Source organism: Sphaeramia orbicularis, chromosome 15, assembly GCF_902148855.1.
Source record: "Sphaeramia orbicularis chromosome 15, fSphaOr1.1, whole genome shotgun sequence".
Taxonomy (NCBI): domain Eukaryota; kingdom Metazoa; phylum Chordata; class Actinopteri; order Kurtiformes; family Apogonidae; genus Sphaeramia; species Sphaeramia orbicularis.
This window is the reverse complement of record NC_043971.1, coordinates 18846912-18867860: the sequence shown is the minus strand read 5'-3', so window position 1 is coordinate 18867860 and position 20949 is coordinate 18846912. Positions and strand designations below refer to the sequence as shown.

Genomic DNA, 20949 nt, shown 5'->3' with positions numbered 1-20949 from the left:
GTTTTAATTACAGACAGAGGAATAGTCTTTTTAAATATTTACAGTACAGATGATCTCTATGGCTGTGTGTGTTTGCGGGCATCAGGCTTTGTGTGTGTATATGCATTACCATGTGAGAACCCTTGTGTGTATGCACATGTGGTGTGTATACAGTAAAGCCTGTGTGGGGGGTACGTAGATGATGTGTGATAAACCTATGGAATTTCATCTGTTTTCAGGCAGATTTCAGATGATGTGGTTGAAATGTATGAGAAATGAGAAATTAGCAGCTAAAGGCAGAACAATAAGCATATGATTAGGCAGGTTTTGATCCAAGTGTATAACAATTTTAACCCAATTTTCAGAAAATCAAAAAAGAAAATATGAGTAGAGTTGTAGCCGGCACTGTTAAGCACACAGTTCCCATGAAGTCATAATAATTTTGTTTTCAGACACATCCCTCTTTTTATTCCTGTTTTCACATATCAGTATTCACCTTTGACTAGGTACAGTGATCTATCAAGAGTATATCACATTGTCACAATCATTTCATGAGAAAAAATAACAAATATTTTATTCCACCTTGATGGACAACCGTGTCTTTGAAGCTAGTTCTTTGAGATAAGGACTGTGGGTGTAATTTTAACTGCTGAGGGCTAAAAGTTGAATTAGTATTAGTCATCAAGATCCTGTTCTGTCCTGTCAAAAAGATTGTGCCTGTTGTTTTAGTTATCATTAGACACTTTTACACAGAGATCCTGGAAAAATAGTGAGATGTTGATCCCACCTTTTTACCACCATTGACTGATTTCCACAGCCAAGTCAAAGGAGTAACAGAGGTGAGACAGGCTGGACTTTTACACAGCCGACCTACGTTCTGAAATCAAAGGGGCGATGACGCAGCGTAGCGTATAGTGACATATAACTTGCGCATCAGAAATACCCCGAGAGTAGCGGTGTTGCTAACCTGTCCAGAGTCAGCCTGTCTTTCACCGTTCCACAAATGTTAAGATAAGATAAGGTAAAATATGCCTTTATATGTCCCACAATGGGAAATTCCAGAAAAAATGAGGAATGCTTCACAGTTTGGCATGTCATCTTTATGCAAGTGGCCATGCTAATCTACTCTGTATCATTGTCATTTAAGTACATGTGTTAGCGTACATGTGTTAGCATGGATAGAGTCCTCTGCCCAAAGTGACAACAGTTCCTGGATCTCAGCGTTGTCTCCCCAGTTTGGTTTCTTTCTGGTTGCGTTGATATGTTTGTTTACTCTACACTGCCCATGCTCATTTTTAAATCCCCCTGGAGCTGGGGGTCACACACATAATACATTATCAGAAGTGACACCTTGGTTGCGGAACAAAAGGTGTTCCTTTTACTAGGGATGGGAATCGGGAACCGGTTCTCAGTGGCTCGATTCCTTGGAATCATTTGCCTGCGTGCTTAACGATTCTGCTTATTGATTCTGCCTTCGTTGTGCATGCACGATGATGTCACATGTACACTGCATTGTTTTGATCAGAACGTAGCCAACATGGCGCTGAGGCAGAAACGGTCTAAAAAGATGACACCAGGTCCACTTACTTGGAACACTTGCAAAGCTTCCATGTCTTCAAAAGGGTGGAATCCCTCCAATTTCCTCAAACATTTGTCCACAGCATGTGAATCATTTACAGGAATGTCACGTATTTGATATGCTACTTAGTGGAGTCTTGTGAACGTAGCGGCAGAGTGAACACCGGGCCGGTTCCGGTGTGGGCAACAAACGTCGTAACTCCTCAAATACAAGTTTCCGAAGGTAAGAAGGGAAAGGGAATGAGATGCACAACAACGGGAGACAAGCTGAGCCGAGTCGAACCAGTTCCACATACTTGAAATGCGGCAATAGAGGAATTAGTAAAGCGTCTTTAGTTTCACTTTCACTGTACGTCATGTGTGCCCCCCCCCGAACCGGGCTGGCGTCATCTGTTCTTATTATTTGTACATACTGTATATGTTGTATTTTCTGTGCAGAGATGGAAATATAAAAGACAGTTAATGCAAACACACCCATTTGCACTCTTTTATTCCCTCACCCAATGAGAATCGATAACAGAATCGATAAGGAATCAGATCGATAAGCAATATCGATAATGGAATCGTTAAATTCTTAACGATTCTCATCCCTACCTTTTACATAGCATTTTGGAATCATGATTCCACCTTTATCATGACTCTGTTACTACCTCCAGAGGCATTACAGAGCTGTGACAGAGGTGGGACCACCTGATCCCACCATTTGGTTTACACCGACGTCGTTCTGGAATAAAGGCGAAATATTCCCTGAACAGAAATGCTGTGTAAAACAAGCTATTATCTTAGTATGACCTAAAATACATACACGTTCTGTGATGAAAGGTATGTTTAAAGTGGAAGTGACTGAAGAGCTGATTGATATAACCATAGATATCTGAAAAAAGATGAAGCTTACTATAGCTTTGGCCCCTGAATTGCAGGTAAATGTCTGAAAATTCTTGCTTTTTCAATCTCCTCCACTTTGTCAGACATTTCCCATCTAATTTGGCATTCATGTTTATGTCTTCAGTTAATTTAAGAAACACTGCAGACTCCTCCAAAAATGTAGACACACATTTAATTCCACTTAATCATCTATTATTCACTAAATCTGTTTCCAATACTCACACAACACATGAAATTTCCCACCTCACCGAAGCATGAAACTGTGAAATTTAAGTTTTTTTTCCCCTAATTTTCTGTAATTCCGCTCAGTTTCAGAGCAAACTGTGAAAACCGATTGCTTATTCTGTCTTAACTCTACAAAACTCCCAGACAGATTACAATAAAGACTCTCTTTTCAGTCACTTCCTACATGGACAGGCCATCAAGAATCAGGCCAAAGCAGTAAAAATCATGATGGAGTGGGAGTTAAAATGAGACAAGAGAGACAGCAGTCGGAGACAAGGAGTCGTTTGAAGGTGCTAAGTGCTAAAACTTGACAATGTAGGTCATATTGTGAGAGACGAGCATGAACAGCTCTCATGTTTTTTCGCTCTCTGGTCGACTTCATCTGTCTGACTGACGTGAAGGTGCAAAAAGATAGCAGGGCTGCAATCTTCCGATCATTAAACACAGAAGTGCAGGATGTTAATGGGAGGTGGAGATGTGACTGCTGTCTGCAAGCACTAAGCTCTAGGAAGTCAGGATGCCGGTGTTAAGTGAAGCAATATCCTCCTTGCATTAGTCTGCTTGTGAGAGGGGGAAACTCCTCATAAATGGATACTATCATGAGTGGTCAGTCTCTGTGTCTTTTAGCGTATTGTTGTTGTTTTTAGAGCAATGCCAAGGCCAGACCAGACACAGATACAGAATGGTAAATCGGGTGTAGTTTCGAGTCTGTGCGGCATTCAGCAGGCTCACATTGATCTGTCATTGACAGAGTTAATGAGCGTGGACATGAGGCACAAAGTCTCGCCACAAAGACATCAAAGTGCCGCCTCCATGACTGGCCCGCTGTGAGACTGGCCTTCAGGCAGACACCCAGGCTGCCGTAACCCCTGACTCCCCGGGTGGGGAGAAGAGTGAGGGGAGGGGGAGAGGGGTTGGAGGTGGATGGGATCTTGGCACCATGTGTAAGGAGTTTGTATGTCTCCATCCTTTCTTGCCCTGTCTTCTATGTCTGTGGCTCACACACCCAAAACACATTTGCACACACATTTCGGATGCATGTTTGGCATGTGTTTGCGGTTCTTAGCAGGGTTAATGAGAGGGAAGCGGCAACTTTTGAGCAGCAAACAAGATTCCTAAACTCGGTACTGCCTCTGCTTACCACCTGCTGCTTGGGAACCTGCTGGTTACACACACACACACACACATGCATGCATGCACAAAATTCATGCTACTAGGTAACCCAATGACTATCTGCCTTTTTATTCCACTGTGTCAATAGTAAATAAGAGAAGGGGAAAAGCAAAATCCAAGAGTAAATATTAGCTTATGCAGACAAAGACATTCCAGACAGGGTTGTCACTCTCACTCGCTCATCCTTAAGATCCCATTCTCCTCCTCCTCCTCCTCTTCCTCTCCTTTCCTTCATCTCTCCAGCTTCCCCACCTCCTCCCTCACACAACCATTCCAATTCCTATCTTTATTTCCTCCCAAGGTCTTTCTTTTCAAGTTTACACTAAGGCATCTACGCAATCTTTTACACTTTGTTGACATCCCATCTGATTTGTAAAGGCAGAATGGGATTTTTCTGCGTGTTTACTGTATGCATGTTTCCGTGGGAGTTTGCAGCAATTGCCCAGCATGCATTTAACTGCTCTAGAATAACTACATCCTGTTTAATCGTCAAGCAGCAAACCTCAAATTAAGTCAAACCGCAGTGGAGTTCATAATGGTCAAAGCTGGAAATAGTATTAGTCACAATTTTTTTTTTGTGTGACTAATAGTGTTGCTGAGTAATACATTGAAATATTGCCTCTTTATTGCTTAAAAAGTAACCTTGAGTGGTGAAAATTCAATATTGTAAAGTTACCTTGTATTTGCTTTGACCTTATCTTCATGACCTTTCTAAGTTGTAACTCTCATACATGCTTTCTTTCACACATTTGTAAATAAAATCACTGTGGCTGTTATAGTAGTTGCTGAATTTTTATGTGACTTTGTACAGTCGGATAAAAGTCCATGTTGTTTCTAAGATTCAGAAGACTTCGGTGGATTTGCCGGGTTGCTTCAAATGCGCATTGCTACGGGAGAAAACATGTTCTCTGTGTTCATAGTTCAGACTTTGTTTTGAGACACACATACACAACCTTCTCCCTGGTTTTCAGTAGTCCCCCTCCTGCTCCTGGTCCGGGTCTACCTCCCTCTGCGGCCTCTGGGGGTTCAGATGTCATCCTCATCCTTGTCAGAGGAGTCTAATGGATCGGTCACGCTCAGAGCCCTCCCAGCCTCAGTCACAGAGCCAGGGTCAAAGGTCATGGCTAGGGTGAGATAGAACCTCGAGGAGAGGACATCCGTTTGGCTGTTCCCAGCCGCGTGTGTGTATTTGTATCTCAGTGTATATGTGAATGTGTATATTTTCTTAGTAAACATCTTTTCTGTATAACTGTCTTAAGGTGCTTGCTTAGGGTACAATTTACACATAGCAGCAAAGTATACCAATGAAAATAAATACTAAAGTTCAGATACAGGATATAGCATTGTCAGGTAACCGTACGAATGCGAACATACACGCACCAACATACACACTCCCGGTGTCTGGCAAATCCATCATAGCCTCTTGGGGCCTCCTGTTCATTCTAGAGGTCAGAGTTGAAAATAGTAGAGAGGACGCTATACATTCAGCACAGTGTGTGTGTGTGTGTGTGTGTGTAGGTTATAGATCTGTGCACAGCCGCAGTGTTGATTAGGTCTGGACCAGTGTGTGTGTGTGGGGGGGTGATCTATTGCTATCACAAGAAACACAAACCAAATGTATGTCTGGCAACAAGGAAAGTCAACACATATGATGATATATGACTTGAAGCTCTGAGGGTCAGCTGCACTTTTTCTTAAACCTCAGAAAAGTTGATGGCCTGTCTTGTATTTTTTTTTTTCCAGAGGGTTTTCTTTTTGTCAGACTCCTTTTTCTTTTTAAGCAGATATGTTGTTGAAGAATCACAGCAGGCATCATTAATACAAAGCAGATTTCATTCTGCCACTGCAAATTTCTTTTGTTTCCCCTATTTGACTTGGGCGATGTTATATTGCCAGCCTATTGTGAGCTGTCCTTCTCTGCATCTTTATTATCCTTTGTTTCTCCGCCACCTCCCCTCTCTTCTCCCCCTCTGCCTCTTCTCCCACATCCTTCTGACTTTTTCTCTCCCTCTTTGCTCGGTGGTGAGTTTTAATTTCATGCCCTCTGCTCTGGCAGCGAGTCCTCTTGTGAGTGCCAGGATGGCTTTGTGAGATGTAGCTTCCTTAGGGGCTACCAGTCTCTATAACACATACACACATGCATGCCACAAATATGCATGCCCTCAGCCCCAGGCTATGCATCGGCATCCATGCAGAACTTATGGCAATAAAACGATCCAGAAGTTGCTTTCAAGAACACACAAAAACACATGCTGTCAAAGGCGTGATTACACAAGCAAGCACACTAGGATGTTGGTTTAATGGGAAAGAATGGACCTAATTCAGTGTTCACACATACTGAACAAAAGCCACTGTATTCTCTCTTATCCATCATCGCTGTCATTGTTTCAGTCATTTATCTGAAGTTATTGGCCTCATCTGGCCAGCGACACTGTGCTAACTGTACTGGCATCCATTCATTACTCAGTCTACACAGATGACTTACAGCCCTGGGGAGTAATCAGTCTTATGCTAATGCTTGTGAATGATGATGGATCTAAGTATTTCAACATGCATGGTGTTGGATTCACTCTGTCAGAACTAGGATAGGCTTTCCTTTCAGGTTCAGTTTTTGACAAAATGTTGTGTTAGGATGAATTATGAATAATACACATTTGAAGTGCTTAAAATATGTTAATGATTAAAGCTCAAGTGTGCAACCAAGGTAGACAAAGAGACTTTAGCATCAGTCTGTGGGAGTGTGTGTGTGTGTGTGTTGGTGTGTGTGTGTGTGTGTGTGTGTGCATGTGTGTGTGTTCGGCCCTTGTGGTAATAATCCATGCCTAGGGCTGCACCTCTACGAGGGTTCATTAACCCTGAAAGCCCAGTCTTCTCAGGCCTCATCTTTATCTCTAGAGCATTGCAGATCACATCTGCTGCTGCACCATATAATACCAGGGTAGTTACTCATTAATGAACACACCTTCAGGCCATATGTGACACAGACAAAATATTTTAAGGAATGCAAGTGGGTAATGTTGTATTCTAAACACATTTAGGTAGAGCCTGAGTGAAATATTTGGGAGAAGTTGGAGGTGAATAATGGAAAACAATTCTCAGTAGCTACATTTTTTTCTTTACCTGCAGAGGATAGTAAATATGTGCTCTGATATTCCAAATGCATATATGTTCAATGTCGCTGAATAAAATTTAATTTGTTTTAGTCAAAACACTGAAAAATGAAAACACTCCAGTGTAATGTATCTTTCCAGAAACAGTGTCATGGTTAGTCAAGATAATCCACAGACCTCACTGTGAACAATTTTTATTGGAACTCTATTCAACCAAAGAAGTAGTTCCAATAAAAACTGTTCACAGTGAGGTCTGCCATAAAACCATGAAGAAATAAATGTAAAAGTCTTGGTCATGTTAGCAGATCATCTATATCTCTGAGCTGAAACTGTTGTCTTTGTGTGTCATTACATAGCGGTTGTAAGATTCGCTTCACTCGCTCCTCTGCCTACATTGTATGTGGGCTGTCAGTGTGGGAGGATGAGGGTATTCCAGAGCGCTGTGGAGGACAGAGTAAACATCCAGAGCAGTCACTGATGGCCATTGTTAAGCTCTTTTTCTCAGGACGACTCCCACCCACTGCAGCACAGCTGGGACCAACTCCATTGTCCTCTCTTTCCTCTGCCAGCCTCAGTACGTCTCTCACAAACAGAACACACACATACAACGTGCATGCTTGCAAATGCACACACATGCACACTACCCTCAAGGCTCAAGGCAATTCCAGCTGGGTACCTTTTGTCTCCTAGCAACCAGCACCTCTGCAGTTTCAGGCCTTGCCCCTCTAGTTTGGACGGAGAACCCATCCCGCCATTTGGCTTATACACACACAGACATACACACACACACACACACACACACACATACACATGTGTGCAATGGGATAGAGTTTGGTTTTGACTTGCTGCCTTAATGAAATTGATTCTGAAAAGTATTGGGCCGTTACCTCTTGTGGAATGACTTTCTTTATGCAGTGAAGTTAATGAAGAGCACAGACAGAAAAAGAAGCAGAAATTGAAAGGCCAGAGGGTTTGATTCGCTTTCATTACTTCTTTTACTTGTAGTCCCAGTTTTCTCAGGTGCCAAAACCATGAAACCCCACAATAAAGTCAGAATCAGTGAGATTCAGTGAATCAGTGAATAAGAAGGCAGTGATACATGTGGAAACATGGTACGACAAAAGTGTATAATATTACAGATAGAAAAAAGGTTAACCAAAGATTTGTGAAGACTCAAACTAAACACATAATAAATAAAATAAAATTAAGACAGAACAAATAATTACATCCTAAACATAATAAATTATAATCCAATACACACCGAATGCTCTGTGATCACATAAAATACACTATTTGTTAAGTTTTTTTTTTTTTTGTATGTGTTGTGTGTTAGTTTGACTGACACCAGGGTAAGTGTAGCAGTAGGCAGCCTCATGTAATATTCATAGAAGATTTCCATAGTCTCAAAGACCCTGCAGTTATTTATTCATAGCTTCATGAATGCCTTTACTGACCCCTGATATGTACACACACCTGTCACCAGAAGGAAGCATTCCTTCTAAAAAACCTGTACACGACTAAAACACGCAGCTGTCAGCTGGCCAAAAGTTACCCTTCACCTTATGTAATACGCTGTCTGGGATGAGAAGTGCAGTCTGGCTGAAGAGATGAAGATACGAAGTTTCTAAAATAATCCTAAGGATAAAAGAGTGAAAACTAAAGCCAAATATTATTTCTGAATACTTTCCTGTTCTGGACATCATCTGCTGTTTTTTTTCTTGAATACACACATAGCAATGTACCGGCATCATAATCTGATGTGATGTGCACCTCCTTAAAATCACTATGTGCCAGAGTTTCATGGAAGAACTGTGATTTGTCATCTTTAACTGCTTTGCTCTAATGCTGGTAGGGTTTATCGTAGTGAAGGCATGAGGGAAACAGAAGGAAAGTTGAAGGAAATTATTAGAATCTGTCCTCAAATAACATATCTGCACTGCAAAACTTTTACCTTCCGTTAAAAAACATAAAATAAAAAAACATAATCTTGATAATGATGATGTGATGTTTATTATAGGAATATGGAGTTAATAGTGAATGAGAGAAGTTGTTTCAGTCTTTTCTTCTCATTCATTCAGTGCTTAATCATTTATTTCCCTAGTACAACTTTTACCCAATCAATAATTTTATTAAATCACAATAGTTCTTGATAATCTATGACATGTCCACATACAGCACTGTGCAAAAGTCCTCAGCCAACATCAGGTTTGTTGGTTTAGTAAAGTTCCAATGACACACATATGCATTTCACAGTCTCTGTATTAAGATCCAAACTGGACATATGGGAAGTATGTACAGCAGAAAAAACTAAAGTTTCAGGGAAAAAAACAGATCCATAAGTCAAAGCTGTAGTATTTAGTGTTACCTCCCTTCACCCTTAACATGTCTTAAACCCTTTGGCTCTGGAAATGTGAGATTTATTCCATTAATCTTTTGATATTTAAGACCAGGTTTCATTCAACATGTCAGATGTTTCTAAATGTTTGTGCTACTTCATGTCATGGGGTCAAAGGTCACACTCAATCGTGACTTTAACCTTTACAACCCATTTAGTTCAGTTTTTGTGTGGTTCTTTCAAAGCCGCACACATGTTTTCTGTATTCTCTTGTAGTATCTGAAGAAGAAAATGAGAAGTAAATATGTTTGCTCATTTCAACCCCACAAAAACAATAAAGCTAAAGGTGAAATAAACTTTTGCACAGTGTTTTAGGTGTTCTAATAGCAGGTGAAATCTGTGGAACACTGTACAACACCACATACAAGTGTTATTTCACCTTCTGTTTCTATCTTCACCTACCTCCCAGACACCTATAGTGTGTAATTTGTTAAGCCCTGAGAGCACTGATACGGCGATGAGAAGCCTGACTTTCTGCTGATTACATTGCTGTCTTGCTGCACTAAGATAAAGTGTGTGTGGGAGTGAAAGTACTATATGTATGTGCATACATGCCTCAGAGGGTATGTTTGTGTGAATGTGAATGTGTCCTGAGATAAGGTGATACATGCCTGCGGTGATTTGTTGACTTGATGTCAACCACAATGCACCTGCCTCATACATCACAGTGAGCAGAAGGCAGTGTGGGTAACCAAGGGAAGAGCCTGCAGCCTTTATTGTTCCATCACTTCACCTCTCTTTACTCTACCATGGGACAAGTAAATCTCCCACTCAGAACAATTTGATCGTAAGGTTTTCACAGCGAAATTCTGCAGCTATGTGTTTTATAATGTACAGATAAGCAGAAAGGAGTGGCTTTATTTAACAATAATCTGATGGGAGTTTTTTGTCTTTAAAAAAGTTTCTCTGTTCAGTCTGTATCTGGCTTTTTTAAAGTCATGTTCTTCTGTGCCACATTTCAAGTTTTTCTTTCAGAGGAATTTGGACACGGGGATGAAAGGCTGGCTTAGACCTCTCCTCTCCTCCGATCCAGTCTGATTCGATACTTTTCATAAATTATTGGGACTGCAAGCGCTTAAAGTAATGACTGTGAGGTTTCACTCTTGATTAGGTTGAGTCGGGAGAATAGAGGGGGCTACGAATGAATTCCACACAGAGTGGAAGACAGATAAAAAGACTACATGATCTATCCAAGGGTTCATATGGTCAGCATTTATCAATTCTCCTCTTTACATTTCATTCTTTTTTTTTCTCCCTGGAATTTTCTCACTCTGTGTCTTGATGCAACTCTGCACCTCTACGAACTGCATGGAGTCGATTAAGTGTCTTGAACTGTGTTCACTTTATGTGTTGATTGAAATAGCTTCTGACTGTGTGTGTCTTAGTGACAGTCCTCTGATCTGGTATCAGCTGCCTGTGGTTAGGTGTGGTGGATCTGTCATCACAGTGGCTCAATAACACTGACCTCAGACCAGCGCTTCCAGGAAAAGCTGTCATCTGATCCTAGGGATCAGTTTTCCACTTAGGTAGCCAGCCGTTCAGAAAGAGGCATCTTTAACCAGTTTAGTGAGACCACACAGTGTGTATGTGTGAGTGTGTTTGACTGTGTCTGTTGTGACTGAGAACAAGCAGCCACCCAGATTGGCTTTGTTGTCCTTCTAAATTGCCGTCTCCTTCCCTTGCACTCCTGTCTCGACCTAGTGTAAAACATTAGTTCAATCTGTAAAATGATTTCCAGGCTATTCTCAGAGATGGAGATCATTATTTCTAGCTCGGTGTAAGCCTGCTGGCTAAAAGGGGATAGGTAATGGCAGTGATAATGGACCTGTTGAGAGGTATGTTTTCCCTCACTCTCCCTTCCCTCCGTTCAGTTCTTCTCACACTTTTCCCCTATTGTCCAGCAGGTAGACAGCATGATAGATGAATGGGGTTTGGCTGTGTCCGTGTGCAAAGCCATGGTATCGTACACCCCACTGTCAGTTGATAGCGCCTGTAAGCATTTGTCATGATTGATGCTGCTAAGCCCTGCTCCATCACTCAGCTTGACTGCCAATGAAAGGGCTGGACACTCTGAGAAACACAAGTAGACATAATGGTAGGGGGAAATTAGGGTGAATCGAGAGCTGGAAGGAAGGATAGATTTTCTCCCCTCTTTCTTCACTATGTTAACTCTTTCATTTGCTTCACGGGTGGCAGCAGAGTGCACAGCCAAATGTATGTGCTCATATGGGATTTTTAAGCCTACAAATACACACAGACATCATGAATCATTTACAGTGAAAGACGAGATGTGGGCAACAGTAAAACTAGTTATTTCTGGATTCTCAGTGTGTGTTTGTGTGCATGTGCGGGCGTGTGCATGTGTATCTGTCTGTCAGCTCTCATGTGGAGTTGATAAGTTCCACTGACATTGTGTTTTCTCTTGGTGGTTGTTGAGTGTTCCAGTCTGGGAGCGCTGTGTGTTTCTCATTGGTTGTTGAGCTGTAGATGATTAGAGTGGAGTCCATCCATGAAATCCCCTTTAGGTCCCATCGAAGAGGAGACAGTTTGTGGATGTGTGTGTATTATGAGAGCGAGAGACAGAGGGTGTTATGCTAGCCATGTTTTTCAACATCAGAATCAATCTCAAACCCTCTCCAGATGCGTCCTCTTTTCTACTCTTTCAGCATTTAGAGACAGAGAAGCCATTACAGGGTTAAAAATATAAATGAGCGCTCGGCTATGACTGTCCGTGGGGTCTGTTGGAAATGAGATAATGCTGCTTGATGACTTATTTCCTGAAGTCTGTATAAATAAATAGAGAAAGCTAACTGCAAAAGAGCCGAGACTATATAGTGAAGTGACATGCAGTTTTACTTAGTACCTTCATATTGCAGACATTTTCCCCAGCTGTTTGTACAAGTTTTGGTGCACTTGTGTTGACATTAGTTTTCAAAAGGGAAAAAATAATAAAGCAGATGTACAAAAACAAACAGATACTACTGAATTTCTGCATCCTGTATTAGTTCAGTGTTTGTTTTTCATTAGGTTTCTTTGTAGAGCCTATATTTAGTCCCAAAAAACAGAGACAGGGAGGAGGAGAGAGACATTTTCTCTTGGGTTTTCATGTGAGAGTACTCCTAAAACAGCCTGTTTATTCCTCTCTTTATGAAAGCAGTTTCTCCTTCCCCCGCTTATCAAGTCCTCCTCCCACTGAGCTCCATCCAGCTCTCGCTTCCCCTCTCATCTCCACCACAAAGGGACTACGCAAAACACCTCACACACTCTGCGTGCTTGCATTCGCTTTATGCATGCGTGCATGATAATTTGTGTGAACATGAATGAGGGATTTATTTTTAAGACTGTGATTTGACCCTCCAGATGATAATGGTAATCATGATGATGATAGATCTGGTGGTGTCTGGCTGCCTTGTCCAGATTGCATTTGCTCCTAAGTGGAAGCCCTTTGCATGCTGGGTAAGACAGGAGAGAGAGAAAGTGAGGGAGACATGACTAGGAGGCATGTTTATCATTTATTTTGGTGAGAAGCAGTGAAATCTAAAGGTGTGGAGGGAGACGGATGAGGAAGGGGGGGGGTCGGGGTGGGACGGAAGATACTCTTGACCGCACACAGAAACGCTCAATCACTCTCTCCGGGCCACACAGATACGCTCATATACACGCCTGTGTTTTGGCAAGCACCCAAAGGCCCTGCAGCCACGATCCATACTCCTTCTCACCTCATTCTCTGTACGTTATAACCCACTCTTAACACCTTCCCTCTTTTTTCATCTGCCTGACACTGTGAGGTTTGTTCTCTTTTACAGCCTCTGCATCTCAGCCAAATATATGTCGACACAAAGCCAGATAACACAGAAAGGCATTTTAATTATTTGTTTATTTTTGTCACATTTAATAAGTGATTCTTCGCGTCTACAAGATGGATGACGCAGAGAATTTAAGTGGTTTTAACCCATAAAGACCCAAACAGCCACTGACGAACTAAACCATTTACTGATCTAAAATGTTTAATACCTGTTGGTCAATACAAGGAAATAATTGGTGTAAAATACAGTTTGTCATCTTTTCATGGTCATCAGATATGACCCATTTGGAGGTTCAGAGGGTCCGAAGTGAACATGGAGACACCGTCATGTTCTACAACACCATTCACCAGTAAAACCAATGGAGTTGGATCGATGACAGTGAATGGACACACAGGGTTTAAGTTCAGTTATTGATAGATTTGTTGAAAAAGTCACTTTTTCTTCAGTTTTCTCAACTTTAATCTGACGTTTTATGAACATCTACATAACCAGTGAATTAAATATAGGAAAATACCTGAGGTTCACTGAAAAAATGCAAAATACAGAGAATAATATTATAATAAATGGTGATAAATCACTTCAAGAGAAAAAAAATCAATTTGGGAACTGACGCAAAAGTAGCTCTGGGTCTTTACGGGTTAATCAGGCTTATGAATGTAGACATGGCATTTGAGTTTTTTTTTCCTTAATTTGCTGTTAAAAAGGCTTTTTTTAATGCAATAAGTCCTTTAACTACAGATATCTTGTGGTTAAATCTTCATTGTGTGGGTGTGTTGAGGCTTGATTGTTCTTTCTTTTTAATTGTTTTGGGATTTTACCCATTAAATATACAGACTTGAATGGTGGTGCTTTCAAGTCTTAAGTTACATCTTGAGAATTTTTACACTCCTCACGTCTTTTTTTCTGATTCTGCATATCTGACAATCAGAGCATGGGGTCGCACAAACCAAATATTTTCTGTCGCTGATTGAATTTTTTACAAAACAATTACAGAGAGAAGTGAAGGCCATCCATCATTTTGATAGATTAAAACGCTGAAGGCGATCTATCATGACGAAAATGAATATGAAGTGTAATAATAGGTTATGACAGAATTTTGACAACCCTGTCTGTCAATATGACAAGGAAGTCTCCGGCAACCTCTGCGACTGAGGAGTGCTTTTAGAAATGGAGCACAAAGATGGCTTCGTAGATTGGTTCACTGCCAAAACTTTTTATTTTCACTGACTCACAGCAATTCAGAAATCATTCCACTGACACTAATTAAGACTAAATGTGAATGTGGACTTTAACAATTTGAACATGCCCAAGGATGTTTGTTTATCAGAATGTTTAGTTTCGTTATGATGATGTGTTTCGAGTCATCTGTTGGTGCACTTCCAGGATGGGCAACTTCTTTGTGAAGGCCCACGGGTTGTGTGTGTAGTTGTTTATGTGTGAGTGTCTACTTCTGGCCTTTTACCGTGAAGGGAGGAAGAAAGTAGTTAGCATTTAGTGGCAGCACACTGCCATTCTTTTAACAGCCCTCACACACCTCATTAACTCTGTTAATGAGTAAGTAATCAGACACATTCCCTCTCTCTCCTCTCCCTGTCTTTTTTCCCCCCTTTAAATGGGAGAGTAAAATTAAGAGCATTTTGCAAGAATAAACATTTTCTTATCATGCAATCTAGTCGAGGGATAAAAAAACAAACAACCCATTTTACATTCACACACTTAAATACCTGTTCTCACACTGGTATACAAGTGCCGTACAAGCACCACTTTGCAGGATCAGCAGTTATTTATCAGGTTGAAATCACATTCATGACTAACAGAGGCTAAATTGTTCATTCAGTCTTTTATTCTGTTTTTGGATGCTTTGAATTCATAAATGTAAAACGCATTGAGAAATGAAGTGGTGAAATAAAAGTGAGAGGTTGTGAAAGCAGCAACAAAAAGACTTGGGCCATATCCATGCTACTGTGGAGAGCGCCGTTTATGCGGGTTGAAAAAATTCCATTCATCACATTCAGGTCATTTACTAAATGGTTTTCTTCCACATTAAAATGTAGAGGGGAAAAAAGAGATGCTCAGAATCTGCATACCACTTTTGCCAAAAGTGTTACTCCAGGAAATTTGAAAAGTATGCCAGTATTTTTGGAGAAGCATAGTTTTCTTAATTCATACTGTAGTGGATAGTTAGATTTTACATGCTTTTGGATTCATATTAACTTCTTAAATTATGCCGTTTTTTATTTGTTTAGCAGAGATCTCCAATCTTAGATAAAAGGAGGTACCAGTGAATAGACGGCCACTGGAGGAAAGAGTGTATTGCACAGTGTCAACAGAAAACCCTTTAAAATCAAGGCATGAGAACATCAGATCGTCCTGTCTGATTTATGATCCCCTGTGTCAACCGCTGTTGTCAACCAGCTGTGGAGGCAGAAGTTATGAAACTGTTGTATATGAAAGAGGCAATTGTTTGCCTTTGTATGTAGGCATGTGTATGCTTGTGTCCATGTGCATGTTTTCATTCGTGTATTAGACCTTGCACATTAGTTACCCACAGACTCCGACGCTGTGGAGCCTGAAGCCCCGAGGGTCTTAACTAGAAGAGACTGTCTGTCCCTGAGGTGATGGAGCCCCTGCATCTACCTTTTTTTTTGCTGACAGAAATAAAGATTAAAGATTTAGAAGCTGCGATTCTCATAAACATAAAAATCTATGCTAATCCTTCAACGCTGCTTTCTTGATTGGTAGGATTAGCATCCCATTGGTTATTTACCAACAGTAAGTATTTGTGTCACGGTGAAGAGAGTTGGAGTTGTGTACAGTATTAGCGCAGTATGCTAAGATAGAGATCAGAGGTTAATGATGTGAATCAGACAGGAACCAGACATTACCTTGAATGTGCGGCTAATCTCCAGACCAGGCGCCTTGAGCTATGTCTGATAACACTGCTAATTATACCAGATATAGAGTTTGCAGAGATTGTTGTAAACAAGCATATCGGTGGCTTAGTTTTGTTGTTAGAGCTCTTTACACTGACTAAATGATACTATTGTTTGAGGTCTGGTCTAAGTGGGACCTTAGAAGTCCTGACCGCAGCGTATTAGAGAATGCAGTTCATATGGCAAGGACACACCTGAAAACATATGTGTTGCCTCATCATTAAGACAACAATGGGAATGAACTGTGAGCAACGTCACCTAAGGAGAGCCGGGCTACACTAATGAACTAACTGCCCACCTTGAGGTATGTAGTGCATTAAGGTAAATCCATACCAGGTCTGAGCTGTTTGAAAAGTCACTCTCGCTCACTCAGGCACACACCTGTAATGAAAAGGAACTGTAGGTCATGCTGTGTGCAGGAAATAGGGAAAACAAAGAGTTGCGGGTCTGACATCATTACAGCACTTCGTGAAATGCCTGGAGGCCGCGGCCGTGCCTCAGGTTAGGCTGCGTACATAACATTGTAATGAGGAATGGAAGGAGTCTGGGCAGTGGAGAGAGCGGTGTGGCTCTGACGGTTTCCATGAAGCCTTTAGGTTGCAACAGAACTGTGGAAGTGGAATAACGTCTGGTGATTATGACCTGTGTTATTGGCTCTGTTACTTAACTCCGTCTGCTCTCGGATTCAACTGTTTTTTATAAATGTATGACCCACCATGCCAAGAACTAGTGGTCAACAAATTACCAGTTCGACCGAAAATCCCATCCAGTACTTGGCATTTTTACCCATAACGCAATTAATATTTGTTTATTTTGTTTTCTATATCCTGCCATTTCTTTGGCTCTCTGTCCGAACCCACCACCCTGTTTTCTCCAACATAGTCTGTTGCTGAGTTGGGGCTAATTTAGACTAATTTTAGGTATTTGCATGCTTATTTTTTGTGCTTTTCAAGTAACTTAGAAACTCAAATAATAAGAAACACAGCTGGGAGCTCTCTGCAATTTGTAAACTTTTGATTAACCCATAAAGAGCCAAAATTCCACCATCTACTGATCTAAAATGTTTAATATCTGTTGATCTACTAACCCTATCAATACATAAATGGAGTAAAATGCAGTTTGTTCTTTTCATGGTCATCAGATATGACCCATTTGGACGTTCAGAGGCTCCGAAGTGAACGTGCAACATTGATTCACCAGTAAAACCCATGAAGTTGGATCAGTGACAGTGGATGGACACACTTTTTTTATCTTCAGTTTAGGGATGTAACGATTACCGGTATAATGATAAACCGCGGTAAAATTCCCGATGGTTAGTATTACCGTTTAAATTCTAATTATCATGATAACCGTGTTTGATTACTGCAGTTTGAAAGAGAGAGAGAGAGAGACTATCTATCTATCTATCTATCTATGAAAAAGAAATTAAAACAACTCAAACTTGATATGGAAAATGGTCAAACAATGGACATAAGGTGCCATCTTTAATGCATGTTTGATTGTTTACGTGTTAATATTTGAATGTTTCTGCCAACAGAAAGTACGTTGTGCCCAATTTTTTATTTGTTTTTTGTTGTTGTTGTTTTTTTTCAAAATACAACTTGGTTAAATTATTTTAGTGTGTGTATAAGTACTTTTTGAACATTTTGAGCACATTTCAACAATACGGCGATAATAATGGTAACTGTGATAATTTTGGTCACAATAACCATGATATGAAATTTCCATATCGTTACATCCCTAGTTCAGTTAATGATATATTTGCTTAAAAAGTCACTTTTTCTTCAGTTTTCTTTGTTTTTCATACAATAAACCTCAAGTTTAATCTGAGCTTTTATGAATATTTACATAATCAGTAAATTAAATAATGGAAATGACCTGATTTTGACTGAAAAAATGCAAAATACAGAGGATAATATTGCAATAAATGGGGATAAATCTCTAAAGAAAGGTTAAATAAAGAGAAGAATTCATTTGGGAAAGGACACAAGTAGTGCTGGGTCTTTATGGGTTAAACCTATGGTAAAACAGACCATTTTAGCAAATTCTTGTCTTTTTCTAAAACTGGACGCAAGATTCTCATCTATGTTGAAATTATATTATTCCAAATATCTGTATCTTATATTACCAATAATCAGTATCTGTGTTGTGCCTGAAAATAATGTTTTGATCCACCCCTTAAGAGGAAGAATAGTCCAGTTTAGCAAAACACAACAAAGAAAAATGAGCCTTTTCCTATTTCTATATCCTCCCACTGATTCCAGTTCTTGTAAACTCCAGACTTAGTTTTTTGTATATGTTGAGGCGGCTTCAAGTGATCCGCTTTGACGGTATTTGCCGGGGGGCTCTAACGTTAGATTTATGGTCATGACTTAGTGATGAAGACCGTGGTGGCCAATGTCCCTTCATTGTGGTGACTGTTCTCACATACTTACGTCTGCTTTTTAAGGGATCAGTGCCTCCCTGATAATGTGCTCCCAAACTAATCAAAAATGTCAAATATCTCGGAGCCGACGCAGTCAGGGCTGCACTTAGAAAATACCAGTGAGGGGCAACCACAGACTATGTAAAATACAGCATGGTCTCCCACAGAAATGTCCTGTTTGCCATTTTAAGAATGTGTAAATGCAGAAATGTAGCGTTTCTAAATTTAATTTTGCTCTGGCTCCCGTAGGAGTTCGAACCCGTCGATAAATCCTTAAAGCACACAGAAGACAGCAGTCTCCAAACCATGACCGCTGTGATTATTCTGTTAGATGTGACAGGGGAGAAAAAGAACCAAGCAGAGGGAGAAATGCAATATAAGTAAATGAGAAAAAGCCTGTGTTTCTGGCACAATAGATAGCACCATTTTGGGTCGTCAAGGGACTTTTTTTTTGGACGCACATTGTCCCAGAGCAGACCTACAGTTATAAAGCGACCTCCCACGACCTCAGCATCTAATCCAATCAAACATTATAAGTGTGTGCGTATAGATCATTCCAGCCAATCATATTATACCGTGCTAACAGGATTATGGGGGTTTTAGTGTGCGGATTCTACCCTAGAGCTTTAATTTTACGACTTACACTCATCGTATTGTGTCCATATTGTCACAGCCTTCCTGTTTCATCCTGAACTCCAACTTCTCATGCCTGTCTCCATCTCTGCCTCTCTTTGCCTTTCTTCATCTCCTCACACCTAGTTTAGCCTCTGGCGCTCCAGCAATGCCTTCCCATCACAGCAGTCTGCTATCATTTCTTATTGTAACCCGGCAGCGAACACACATATTCACCACACGCCTCCCAGATGTCTGAGGGGAGAAGTCATTAGTAGTGTCTGCAGTACAGCACTCTACAGCATCTCCTCCTGTGTTAGTGTGTTTGTTACAGGAAGGTAAGGAGAAGGTGAGAGGACTAATTAGTTATCAGATAGAGTGCAGGGCCAGGTAAGCCAAAAAACACATTCCTCTCGCATGGAGCCGCCTTGATAAGAGGCACCAATATAGCCCGGGTGCCAGACTGACTCAGCTTTCAACTCTGCACTCGGGCTGTGTTGCCAAGAGAACAACAAAGGAGCTGGAGGGAGGACGACTGTTCTGGCTCCAATGTGCAATAGCAAGGAGACATGAGGCAGGTTTGATGTTTGAGATATCGTCCCGCAAAATATGTTACACTCAGGAAAAATGCGCGTTGTAGTTGTGTAACTGATTAAATTACCTTTCGACTGTGTTAATATTGTGATCACAGCTGATACAATGTGGGGCTGATGAGAAAATTCAACTCAAAGACCACCTTAGGTGTAAAGCTGTCACAGTAATGAAAGGTTACTTGATTAATTGTCATTTTATACCACCCATAATGTATACGCTTAACAATGGCTCAGTTATACATATACAGTGCACCCACTGAAGAAGTACTGCCATTTAGAAAAGCACTCGAGGAGCGCAGACCTCCACCAAGGCAGATCAGTCACGCCCCCCCATCACCACCAAAATGTAATAATTTGTTCCTTTTGTTCCTTGTGCCAGAATCAACATTTCCTGAAAATTTCATCAAACCCCCCCCCCCCCCCCCCCCCCCCCCCCCCCGATCACCACCAAAATGTAATCATTTGTTGCTCGTGCCTGTATCAACATTTCCTGAAAATTTCATCTAAATCCATCCGTAACTTTTGGAGTTATCTTGCTAACAGACAGTCGAAACAAAAATCCCCCCCCGATCACCACGAAAATTTTAATCATTTGTTCCTTGTGCCAGTATCAACATTTCCTGAAAATTTCACAAAAATCTTATATATAACTTTTTGAGTTATTTTGCTAACAGACAGACAGACAAACCCCGATGAAAACATAACCTCTGCCATTTCACATGGCAGAAGTAACTAGAAAAGCACTCAGAGAGCACAGACCTCCGCCAAGGCAGATCAGCCCCCCTACCCCGATCACCACCAAAATTTTATCATTTGTTCCTTGTGCCAGTATCAACATTTCCTGAAAATTTCATCAAAATCCATCCATAACTTTTTGAGTTATCTTGCTAACAGATGGACAGACAAACCCTGATAAAAACATAACGTCTGTCGTTACACTTGACGGAGGTTAAAAAAAATCCTTTTAGCCTTGACAAACAAAAATTGCACGTAGCACATTTCATATAAATATCTAAAACAAGCAAAGCATGTTATTAAACTAAAGAAATTAACGATGCTATCAGAAGTTAAGAGCCTCAAGATGAAGAGGACACAGCAGCATAATGAAGCATTATTGAAATGGACCACAATTATGTTGAAATGATGATGGAAATGTGACGTTTCTGATTTTCTCATCAAGCTGCTTTTATTTAGGTGAATGGACATGATTTGCACAATTATGCAAAATAATTGCA

General features: G+C 40.7%; 1 protein-coding gene and 1 non-coding gene across 4 annotated transcripts in view; one reads left to right on the top strand and one right to left on the bottom strand.

Moving 5' to 3' along the window:
* slit1a (slit homolog 1a (Drosophila)) overlaps positions 1–20949 on the top strand; it is a 125419-nt gene that overhangs the window by 32929 nt on the left and 71541 nt on the right. The window lies entirely within an intron of this gene.
* Positions 1043–1145, bottom strand: LOC115434798 (U6 spliceosomal RNA). Its single transcript, XR_003937596.1, has one exon. It is a non-coding gene; the product is annotated as a U6 spliceosomal RNA (small nuclear RNA).